Source organism: Octopus bimaculoides, chromosome 21, assembly GCF_046866305.1.
Source record: "Octopus bimaculoides isolate indiv1 chromosome 21, ASM4686630v1, whole genome shotgun sequence".
Classification (NCBI taxonomy): Eukaryota; Metazoa; Mollusca; class Cephalopoda; order Octopoda; family Octopodidae; genus Octopus; species Octopus bimaculoides.
The window spans coordinates 26,877,752-26,890,251 of NC_142948.1; the positions used below are offsets into that span (position 1 = coordinate 26,877,752).

Sequence of the window (12,500 nt, forward strand, 5' to 3'; positions counted from 1 at the left end):
AGGCTTTGCTTGAAAGAGTTGAACAAAAGCCAAGCACAATCACTCGTACATTGCCGGCAGAACTTGGTCCTAAACAAAGCATCATCTATCGAAATCTTCTGAACAGATGCCACAGTTCCCCATGAATTGACCAATGATCATACTCAACGACTTGTGAACATTTTGCAAACAACTCTAGGAAAATCCTAGAAATTCGTAAACTTAATATGAGAAACCAGTGGCTTCGTTCCGGCCGGACTTCAGAAATTGTTGTCAAACAAGGGCGCTTTGAACAGAAGGTTATATTGCGTTTTTAGCTGTGAAGGCGCAATGGCCCAGTGGTTAGGGCAGCGGACTCGCGGTCATAGGATCGCAGTTTCGATTCCCAGACCGGGCGTTGTGAGTGTTTATTGAGCGAAAACACCTAAAGCTCCACGAGGCTCCGGCAGGGGATGGTGGTGAACCCTGCTGTACTCTTTCACCACAACTTTCTCTCACTCTTACTTCCTGTTTCTGTTGTGCCTGTAATTCAAAGGGCCAGCCTTGTCACAGTGTGTCACGCTGAACATCCCCGAGAACTACGTTAAGGGTACACGTGTCTGTGGAATGCTCAGCCACTTGCACGCTAATTTCACGAGCAGGCTGTTCCGTTGATCGGATCAACTGGAACCCTCGTCGTCGTAAGCGACGGAGTGCCAACAACCATTTTCCTACAATGCTTCGCTTCTCTGCGATCGTTGTGAGGGCTTCTCTGTATTTTACGAAATTAATTTAATAAAAATACTCGTGGTATTCATATTGTGACTTTCTCCCTTCTTTTATATTCCGAATGAGCAGCTCTTTGTGCATTTTAAACTCGGATATACACCTCAGCAACCAAACTACATGCTAGAAATAACAGCTACGCAATCCGGAATTCCACGCCTGTTGCTTCTGAAACACGATCCTTTCAAATCTTCTCGTCTACTCAGGTAAAAGATTTTTGTTTTTGATTCGTTTCGAAAATAAATTAATAAAATATATAAATAAATAAATAAATGAATGATAATGGAAATTAAATTGTTTTGTTAATAAATTGTTCTACAAAATAAATTTATTGTTTAAAATTTTCTTTTCTTTCGTTATTAATTTTCTTTCGTTATTATTATAACATTAACTTGCTTGTTAATAAAACAGTTTCGTTCACAATATCGGCTTTTTGTTGTTATTTCTACAAACCCCACTTCTTGGTCAATCTTTGTGGTCAGGTAACGTCCATCGCGGGTTACAGATACGCTCACACACGCTCACACACGCTCACAGACAGACAAATAGACATAATCACACACATACATGCACAGGAAGGCCTCTAGTTATGGTCGGGTCTCACCCTACGTAGATTATAAATTCGCGCGCACACGCACGCACACACACACACACATACACACACACATGCATATACACATATATATCCCCCCATATCTCAAAAGATCTGGCTTTGAAGATGCTTTCTTGTTCTTTTTACGAACTGTCCTGTTCATTATGTCCCATGGTGTTCAATAGGGTTCATATCTGATGACTATCATGGCCATGGAAGCTTTTCAATGCCATTTCCATCCAATAAACCTTGGGTCATTTTAGCTGTGTGACAAGGAGCCCCCATTTTCCCCCTGGAGAACATGGCAAGGAGTCCTTTCTGCTATATCGACACATATTTAGCTGAGTTTATGTTTCCCTTACACCCCACCAGCTCTGATCAACCATTGATCCAAATTGCTCCCCCAGACCATCACAAAACAGCTGCCATGTTTCATTGTTAGTCGCAATCTTTTTACATCAAATTCTTGATCACAGAGTCTCCAGACCCACACTCGACCACTGTTAGGAAATACAACAAATCTAGACTCATCAGCGAATATGACACTGTCTCAAAATGCTAGTGGTCTCTCCACCATCTCACTGGCCCAATCTTTTTTCTGCTTGATGTTGGCTGGTCGAAGAGGTGGCTTCCTTCTTGCAGCTCTGCTATAGCAACCAAGTTTGTGGAGATACCTAACGGCTGTTCTGGAACTGACATTAACTTGTTCTGCTGTCTCAGAGGCCTTGCAACGAGCATTATCCTCCACATTTCTCTTAAGAAAGAGAAGGGTCTTGTCAGAGGGCCACGGTTGATCTGGACGAAGTGATATGGACTCCATTCCATTTCTGGTGAATTGCACAATCACTCTATTAACTGGAGAAAACGAGATCCCAAAGTTTTCTGCGATTTTACACTATATCCACCTTCAGAATGACCCGCAATACGGCCTCTTTGAAATTCAGACGGTTCTAAGGCTTCTTTTGTACATGGCATGATTAAAGAATCACATATAGAACCTGAAACATAAAAAAATGTCAATTAAAAGAAAATATAAATCTTAAAAGTTAGAATAAACATAAAACGATGGTTTATGAGGCGTCTATTTACTTCTGTCATGTGAATGTGTGTGTGTGTGTGTGTGTGTGTGTGTGTGTGTTATAATCAGCAACGAATAAAACCAGGTTTTAATCAAGTGTACCTTCTGCCCCTCTCCCCCAACCACACACCACATCCAAATCTGTAGCCTTGTTCCAATCTTCTAAAGCAATTCGTATGACGACGACGATGATCATGATGATGATGGTGGTAGTAGTAGTGGTAGTGGTGGTGGTGGTGGTGGTGGTGAAAATGAAAGGGGTGGTAGTTGTGGTGGAGGTTGGTGTAATGATGATGAAGATGATAGCAGTGATAACTATGACAATAATGTTGTCGTTGTTGATGATGATGAATATGTCGATATTGATGACGATGATGATGATGATGATGATGGCGACCATGGTGACGATAATGAAGATGATGATGATGATGATGATGATGATGATGATGATGACGATGATGAGACGGCTACGACGACGACGACGACGACGACGATGATTATGATGATGATAATGATAGCGAGCAAGGTGATAACACGTGAAATACTAATTAGAAACAGTCATGTAATGAGGAAGATGTGATGTGGAGTAGTTCCGGATGGAAAAGGTGTGTCTCATTGACGGGTTCAGGGTGAGGGTTAGGGTTTAGATACGGGTTGGGGTGTGTGTGTGTGCAAAATAACATTCTCTCGGTAGGGAAAGAAAACATCCCCGGACAATGCTACAATATAGTCCCCTCCTCCTCCTCCACCCCTTACTACTACTACTACTACTACTACTACTACTACTACTACTACTACTACCACTACCACCACCACCACCACCACCACCACCACCACTACTACTACTACTACTACCACTCATCTAGTGACGTCACCAGAGCAACAGAAACGTCACTACCCCGCTACTAATACTAACTTGTTTCTGATACATAGCGTATTAGAGATCCAGAGAATTTGTTATACTCACCAGCACACACACACACATACACACACACACACACATACACATGCACTAAAACATATACATATGTATGTATGTATGTACGTATGTATGTATGTATATAAATATATAAAAATACATACACATATACATACATACAAACACAAGTACATATATATGTATACAAATATATGCCTATAACTACCTATATATACAATAATAATAATAATAATAATAATAATAATAATAATAATAATAATAATAATAAAACAATAACAACAACAATAACATCGAAAAATACCTTAGGAATGAGAACCCAGGTTCGAAATTTCCAAAAGACACCTGATGAAGGCTGGAGGATATATCAGCCGAAACGTTGTGTTAACAACAAACAAGACGAGGACAAATATCCGTCAAATGTAAATAATGTAAATAATTCCTCATCTCTTCAATATAGAACTGTATTAGATATACGCGTTAATATATTTGGTATTTTACTAGGGTTACTGTAAACTTCCTGGCCTTGGGTAACAGAAAATACAGGAGGATCAGTTAATTATAATTTTATTCAACACATTTCCCTCTCAGATTCACACACATATTGCAGCAGTCCTTCAGTTTTTCTAAGCCCTGTAAATGAACTCGGAAGGTTGGGCCTCCAACCAGGTCTTTTGTAATACCTCCAGGGCCAAGAACTTTTCAGCACCCCCTCGCATAAAATAAAATATCATTTTATTTCTTCCTTGTCACTTCCTATATATAACTTAAATCTATCTTTTCATAATTAATTTTAATCTAAACGATAATTTATTTATCAATTACCTTATCTTTTGTTTGATCACGTGTTACTAACTCGATATATTTGTAATCTTAAGTATTTGTGTCACATTACGTAGCTTTAAAAATAAGTTTTAATGTTTTCCTCGTATCACTAACGTAACTTCCTGCATTTATCGGTTATATTAGTAAGGCGCTATGTAGGCCACAACTGGTTGTATATCTATACAATTTAAACAAATATGAGCTCAGAAATAAAACAAAGCAAAACAAAAAGAACAAAGAAAAAAAAAACAAAATAAAACTCAAAGGTACCAGTAACGTACTTGAATAACATTGATAAAGACTTGACTGTGTGGTAAGTAGTTTACTTTTCAAACCATATTGTCTCAAGTTCAGTCTCACTGCGTTGTACCTTGGGTAAGTGCCTTCAACTATTGCTCCGAGCCCACTAAAGCTTTCTGAGTGGATTTGGCAGACAGAAACTGAAAGAAGCCCGTCATATATATATATATATATATATATATATATATATATATATATATATAATAATAATAATAATAATAATACAAATGATATATAAGCATATGCATGTATGCATACATATATGTATATACCTACATCTACATGTATATATAGATGCATATCCGGGTACAGGACGTCAAAAAAGGAACGGGAACATAAACAAAGCACAAAAAACGGACTTTTTACGGACAACAGAATGAACACATAAGAAAACAGACGAGCCACCTATGGAACTTTTCCTTCATCAGTTGTCTCTATTCTAAACTAGGCGTTTCGAAGATGAGGCAGAACACGCTCTTAGAATAGCTCTTCCCGCGAAGTGGATTAACCTGCTAAGCGGAGGGTTCCAAGGTAGCCGGCTGGGCCAGGGACTTAAGCTAAAAGCATTAAGCCTCTGGGAAAGGCAAACAAATGTACATGTACGAAAACAAATAAGTAAACAACAGAAAGGGTCTTTCGACTATCAGACGAGTGTAGTAAGCTAGTGCAAGGAAAATGGAAATGGAAAAAATCTTAACAGACCGGGCGGCAGGACAGAACAGAGCAGAAACTGACGCGACCAGCCACAAAGGCGGCCGGCCGAAAAAGGACCTGAACAGTACCTGAACCGGACAGGGATCACGTGGTAGAGGAGGGGGAAGGTGAAAAAGGGAGGGGGAAGGTGAAAAGGGCAGAGGGACTAAGGAATAGGAGAGAGAGGGGAATATATATATATTCCTCCATGGTACAAATTTAATTTGTGGTCCGTGGGAAGAGCCATTTTAACGATGCGTCCTGCCCTAACTCTTCGAAACGCCAGTGTTAGAATGGTGGCAGATGATGAAGGAAATGTTCTCTATGTGACCTGTGTGTTTTCTGTACTCCGTTTATTATTTTTTTGTCTACGTTTTGTTTGCAACGTCCTGTACCCAGATATGCATTTATATATACAGGTAGATGTAGGTATGTACATACATGTACGTATATATGCATATACTCATTTATTATTTGTATTATATATATATATATATATATATATATATATATATATATATATATATATATATATATATACATATATATATATATATATATATATATATATATATATATATATATATATATATATATATATATATATATATATAGTATGTATGTATAGGCGCAGGAATGGCTGTGTGGTAAGTAGCTTGCTTACCTCACACCTGTTCGGACGTGTTCTTTTCTGCCTGCCGGTAAGAATTTTTGCTGCCATTGTTGGCTTTGTTATAGTTGTTATCGCTGTTGTTCCGTGAAGGATTGCCATTACTGAACAGTTGAGCCATATTTTTTTCCCGGTTTTACCGGGAAATATTTCAAAAATATATACATTGACTTTGTTGGCCATTGCGGCATCTTATTTTTAAAAAAAAATTATTGCAAAAAAACCCCCAAAAAACCCCCCAAAAAACAGTGAATAGTCTTTTTAGATTATTCTGTGCACCTCCCCTTAACGGGGATGGGATTTGAAACATCTTTGTCCCCATTCGGACGTTATTTTGTTTTTTCTTCTGCCTGCCGGTAAGAATTTTTGCTGCCATTGTTGACTTTGTTATAGCTGTTATCGCTGTTGTTCCGTGAAGGATTGCAATTGCTGAACTGTTGAACCATATTTTTCCCGGTTTTACCTGGAAATATTTCAAAAATATATACATTGACTTTGTTGACCATTGCGGCATCTTTATTTTAAAATTTTATTGCCAAAAAAAAAAACAGTGGATAGTCTTTTTAGATTATTCTGTGCCCCTCCCCTTAACGGAGAAGGGATTTGAAACATCTTTGTCCTCTTTTAAAGGAGAACAATTTTTTTCACAGCTTGAAAAAATATTTTTTTCATAGGTTTCCCTGCTTAAAAATATTTCTTCATAAGATTCCCAGTTTGTGTTAAAAATTGCTATTATGTCTATTGAATTTATTTCGCAAAAGGAGTCCACGTGGAGAGTGAAAAGTATCTCGCTTACCTAACACCTATTCGGACGTTTTTTGGGGTTTTTTCTTCTGCCTGCCGGTAAGAATTTTTGTTGCCATTGTTGACTTTGTTATAGCTGTTATCGCTGTTGTTCCGTGAAGGATTGCAATTGCTGAACTGTTGAACCATATTTTTTTGCGGTTTTACGGGGAAATATTTCAAAAATATATACATTGACTTTGTTGGCCATTGCAGCATCTTTATTTTTAATTTTATTGCCAAGAAAAAAAAAAAAAAAAACAGTGAATAGTCTTTTTAGATTATTCTGTGCTCCTCCCCCGAACGAGGGTAGGATTTGAAACATCTTTGTCCCCATTTTAGAGGAGAACATTTTTTTTTCACAGCTTGAAAAATATTTTTTCATAGGTTTCCCAGTTTGCGTGGGAAAAATACTATTATGTCAATTAAATTTATTTCGCAAAAGGAGTCACTCGTTAAGAGTGAAAACATAACGAAAAAATTTTCAGCGGTTGCCCACCGAAGTGGTAACCGAAAATATCGAAATTGACATAAAAAAACTCGGTGAGCTGTTTAAAAGGATGAAGCAGGAGGGTGGTGATGTAAAAATATCACCCTCAGCTTCGGTTATTAATACGTGATATTTAAACATTTCGAAAAAGATACCATCGAAAAATTCCTGTCCCCGATTTGGAGAGACGGCATATGGAGTAGTAGAGGTTCGTTTCTCAGGGGAAGAAGTGGCCCGAGGGCACTTGGTGTGTCCCCTAAAAACGAAAGAGGTGATACTTCTTCCGACCTACATGGGTCGCAGAACATCAAGAGTAAAAATATCAGAAGTACCACCAGAAGTCGACCCTGTTGAGGTGGTGGCTGCCCTGTTGTTCAACAGGGCAGAAAAAATTAAAATATTACAAGTATCATGCTCTTCCCCGCAATATTGGCTGGGAAGAAGCATCAGCGTCCTTATTCAGGGGACACAAGAAGACCTTCAGGATCTTCCCGAAAGGGTGCACGTGGGCGAGAATGTGGTCCTTAAGGTACAGGTCGAGAGCAGAAAGCCCACCTGTTACGCCTGCGGCAAAAAGGGCCACATTAAAGTGGATTGTCCGGAGGTAAAGAAAAGAAGAGAAACAGCACAGTCACCAGGCCCTTCAGAAAACTCAGCAAAAACCCCCATCCTCACAATTTCATCGACCCCCGACACTGACAAAAAATCCCACTCCCTCTGTTTCGGTGCTTATCCCACAACAAACTGGAAAAAATTACCCAGTCCCCGCATACACAAGCCCCCACACTACATAACACCCCACCCCTGTGAAAACTGTAGCACCACCTGAACCCAATATAACTCCCCCAGAAAGCAGTATGGAGACGTCAGAGGGGGAGTTTAGAACTGTGGGGAAAAAATATTAAAAAAAAACAACACATGAACTGTCCCCGTCCACATCCCCTACAAAAAATAAAAACAACACAGACAAGACACCACAGACACCCAAAAAATCCCGTCCAGCTGACCCAGAAAAAAAAAGGAAAAAAATTATGATGATGACATGTAAGGTGAACTTGTGTTGGTCGAGTTCGATACGAGAGACTCCTATATCAGGGGCGTAGTGTTGCCACACCACACTACAAGACTTTATAAACAACTGGAGGGACATAAGAAAAGATGTGCCTGGATTGGCGAAGAAACATTCAGGCAGCTGAAGGCTTGGCACCCGAAAACAATCAGTAAATTGGACAAGTTACCAAAATACTTAAAGAAGGAGGAAAGAGGAGGGGCCGACGAGCGCATGGCGAGATCGGTCCCAACCTCTCCAGTAAAACGTAAGTAGAAGCTTTTCTTCTTTCAAATGGCCTTTCTTAACATTGGATGTTTAAATGTACGTAGTCTGTGTTCAAAGTGGAAGCAGGCATGTTTCCTCGACGACCTCAGATCGCACAATATACATGTGATGGTTGCTACAGAGACCAAACTGGACAGTCTACGAACCTTCTCGCCTCTCCTGAATGGCTATGAGAAAATCATGTCTCCTGGCCAGACCGGGGGACGAGGGGGTGTAGTGGTACTGATCCGTAATGGCTTGGCTTTGCAGACAAGTACAGTCTATGTGGACCCTGAAGGTGGGCTGGTCGTCCTTGATGTGACATACAGCAGTAAGGCCTTCAGGCTGATCGGACTCTACGCACCATGCGCTTGAGGTTTCCAAACTAGCTTTTATCGGCGCCTAGAGGGCTTTCTCGTGACGTCGAAGACATTAGTGGTGTTAGGGGACTTCAACGCTATTGTTGACGCTCGCATCGATTGATAGAAAAGTGAACTCACGCCTCGTCGATCTGCTTGAATCTAAAAGAGGAGACAGACTCTGTGAAACAGCTCGGCCTTCGCAAACAAAACAAAGCGAAAAGCGATCACATTCGTGTGAAAATCTATCACCGATGTCCCGAGAGATAACATTCGAAAAACGTAGTATTAGATTGTGTAGAAGTCGTAGTATAGCTGTCTACAAACATGTATAGATATATGCTTGTACACAGCTGGTGTTATTGTAAATGATATAAGAGATAGCTGTTGTGCTGGCAGGAAGAAAAATGATCTGATATATGCTGGCCAAGTAGATATATAAACATGAAGAATATATCGTTCCTGTTATAGGCAGAAGACCTGAAGTTTTGGGGGAAGTAGTCTAGTCCAGGGGTTTTCAAACTTTTTGACTTGCGGACCCCTTTATATTTCAGGCTTTACCTTAGGGACCCCCTTATAAACGCTTATGAAATTTATACATAAATATTTGCTTAAAATAACATTTTTGCATTTATTTATTTAACAGTATTTAACAAATGGGTGTATTGTCAATTAAAAGATTTCGATAAAAAAACATATATAAAATCAAATTGCCCATAAAAAGTATTTGCTGTCTACGGAGCCCCTGTCTTGTCCTTGCGGACCCCCTGTGGTCCACGGGCCACAGTTTGAAAACCCCTGGTCTAGTCGATCACATCGACCCTAGCACACAAACGGTATTTTATCGACCCTGAAAGTATGAAAGGCAAAGTTGATTTCGGCGGAATTTGAACTCAGAATATGAAGACAGATAAAATGCCGTTATGCATTTTGCCTGGTGTGCTAACAATTCCTTTCCTATTCAAGGCACAAGGCCCGAAATTTTGGCGGAGGGGGTCAGTCGATTAGATCGACCTCAGTACGCAACTGGTACTTAATTTATCGACCCCGAAAGGATGAAAAGGAAAGTCGACCTTGGTGGAATTTGAACTCAGGACGTAAAGACAGACGAACTACCGCTGAGCATTTCTGCCGGCGTGCTAACAATTCCGCCAACTCGCTGCCTTAAACGAGAAGAAAATATCGGTTTCAAATTTTAGTACAAGGCTAGCAATTTTGCGGGCGGGGATAAGTCGATTTCAACGACCCCAACGCTCAACTGGTACTTATTTTATCGACCCCGGAAAAGATGAATGGAAAAGTCAACCTCGGTGGAATTTGAACTCACGACGGACGAAATGCCGCTTCGCATTTTGTTCAGCGTGTTAACAATTCTACCAGCTCGCCGCCTCAAACAAGGTATACATGTATACTATAAGTTCAAATTCCGTCAAGGCCAACTTTGTTTTACATTCCTGTAGATCGATGAAATAAAGTATCAGTCAAGTACAGGGACCCCTTCCCTGATAATCGCAGGCTTTCAACCCTGTAACGGACCGGCATCGTGTTCAGACGGGGGTTTTGTCATCTCGGTTACTTACCGGACATGGAAACCGGGTAACCACGTTTATGTGTCAAAGGGGTCAAGAAGATAATGTATCTATGTATTAGGATAAGGAGGAAGAGGGCGGAGAGAAAGGAAAAAAAAGAAGACGAGAGATGAATTACGGAAAAGTGGGGAAGGAAGACGGAGGGGGAGACTATATTTTAAACTCAACAGCTACTACTACTACTACCACGACGATGACGACGACGATGACCACCACCACCACCACTATTACTGCTACAACTTCTACCACGACGACGACGACGAACACTACTACTACTACTACCACGACGATGACGACGACGATGACCACCACCACCACTATTACTGCTACAACTTCTACCACGACGACGACGACGAACACTACTACTACTGCTACCACCACCACTACTACTACTTCTACCACCAAGACCACCACTACTACTACTACTACCACCACCACTACCACTACTACTACTACTACTATTACTACTTCCACCACCACCACCACTAATACTAATTATTGTGAGCTGAGGAAGTTGGAATTAACGGTGAACGAACAACACATCGCGTGAAAAGTAAATTAGGGGGAGTTTTATCAACGAAGATCTTTGCTAAACGAATAGCTTCGTCTCTTATAAACCTCCTTCTACTCCCCCACCCCTTTACATCTTCTGCCTACAATCTACCCTTGTACTTTCGTCACCTCGATTCGTTTATTAATCAGAGCCCACCCCCACCCCCACCCCCACTCTCCTGCTTTAAACAGCTCAAACCCTTCCCCTCCCCCACACCTTTTATTCACTTCAGTTTAGAGCATGCTGGGACTATTCTCTTTACGTCTCTTTCTCTCTCTCTCTCTCTCTCTCTCTCGCTCTCGCTATCTCTCTCACTCATTCTCCTCCCCCCATCCCTCGACCCTTTCAACGTCTTCTCCATCGTGTGATCTTGCTCTTTTTCGATTGCTGCTGGGGTTCTCCTCGATTATAATACTTGAAGGGATTTCCGTTTCGATAAGCCCTTAAGAGTTAAAGGGTTACCAAAGAAATGTTAAGCTGCCTTAAAGGTAAACCAAGTTTCTTTTCTCTTTTGTTTTGTGCAAATAAGTTTTTATGTCGTCAGTACATCTTCTTGTCTCTAAGTCTGGACTTTCCTTGCTTTCTTTCTTTCTTTCTTTCTTTTCTTTCTTACTATGTCTTTCTACCTGCCTGCTTGTCTATCTGTCCGTCTGCCTGCTTGTCTCTGTCCCCCCCTCTCTCTCTCTCTCTCTCTCTTCACTACTAACCTAACCCACCCTTCACTTCCCAATACAATATTCTTACAATATTCAACAGTGTTCTAATGTCTTTTTCTTCGCAAAACAATTCACTTGATCTCCACTCAAGCAAATGAGTGGAAATCGAACCGGTGAGTGTGTTAATCAATAACGGTATTTAAATAGAATGACTCTTCCCAATTCACTTGATCAACAATAACAATAATTGCAACAACAACAGCAATCACAACTATAAGTACTAACAAAACAAGAAAATATCGTACAAACCACAATTCGAACCTTAATCAAGCAATTGCAACACCAGCGTTAATAAAAGTAGTAGCAGCAGCAACAACAACAAAACAACAGCAGCAGTAACAGCAGTAAACACAACAAAATTATCAACAATAAGAGCAGCAGCAGCAGTAGTCTTTCGTGCGATTGTTCATCGACCTCCAACATTTCGTCAAATAAAACCGCCGCCATTTTAACTAATGGAGGACACATGAGCTGGAAGACACATAAATCGGAGAACAAAAAGAATGCTTTAACCGTAGGAGTGGTCATGAATGGATTGTATTCATTATAGATCTGTTCAGGCAAGATTGATTGGGAACTAGACAAAATTTGGTCAATCGACCTGCGAGAAATGTCAGTCAAATCTTCATTAAGATCACGTATTATTGTGTTAAAAATGAAAGGACATGTTAGAGAATGTGCTTAAGCAGAGAAAAGAAAGACAGGATGGCCACACGTTTGACTAGCTAGAAATAGCAGGTAAATGTCCTTCGCTTAATACCTTAGCATCTTAGGAAAATGGGACGCGTTGATTGGTTACGTTGATTAAGAAATAAATGAGATGGTGACGACTGGCTTGCGAGCCTCGGATGGTATT

The 12,500-nt window shown here is 40.3% G+C and overlaps 1 protein-coding gene and 1 long non-coding RNA gene across 2 annotated transcripts in view; one reads left to right on the forward strand and one right to left on the reverse strand.

The window, feature by feature from the left end:
• Positions 1 to 975: 975 nt before the first annotated feature.
• Positions 976 to 12,500, reverse strand: part of LOC128250472 (uncharacterized) — a 59,247-nt gene continuing 47,722 nt past the window's right edge. The window contains exon 3 of the long non-coding RNA XR_016237781.1: positions 976 to 2,334. This is a non-coding gene — a long non-coding RNA (uncharacterized LOC128250472). The remainder of the gene's footprint in view (positions 2,335 to 12,500) is intronic.
• LOC106883957 (uncharacterized) overlaps positions 11,277 to 12,500 on the forward strand; it is an 87,755-nt gene continuing 86,531 nt past the window's right edge. Inside the window, exon 1 of the mRNA XM_089338980.1 lies at positions 11,277 to 11,416. The gene's annotated coding sequence lies outside the window, so the exon portion shown is untranslated. The remainder of the gene's footprint in view (positions 11,417 to 12,500) is intronic.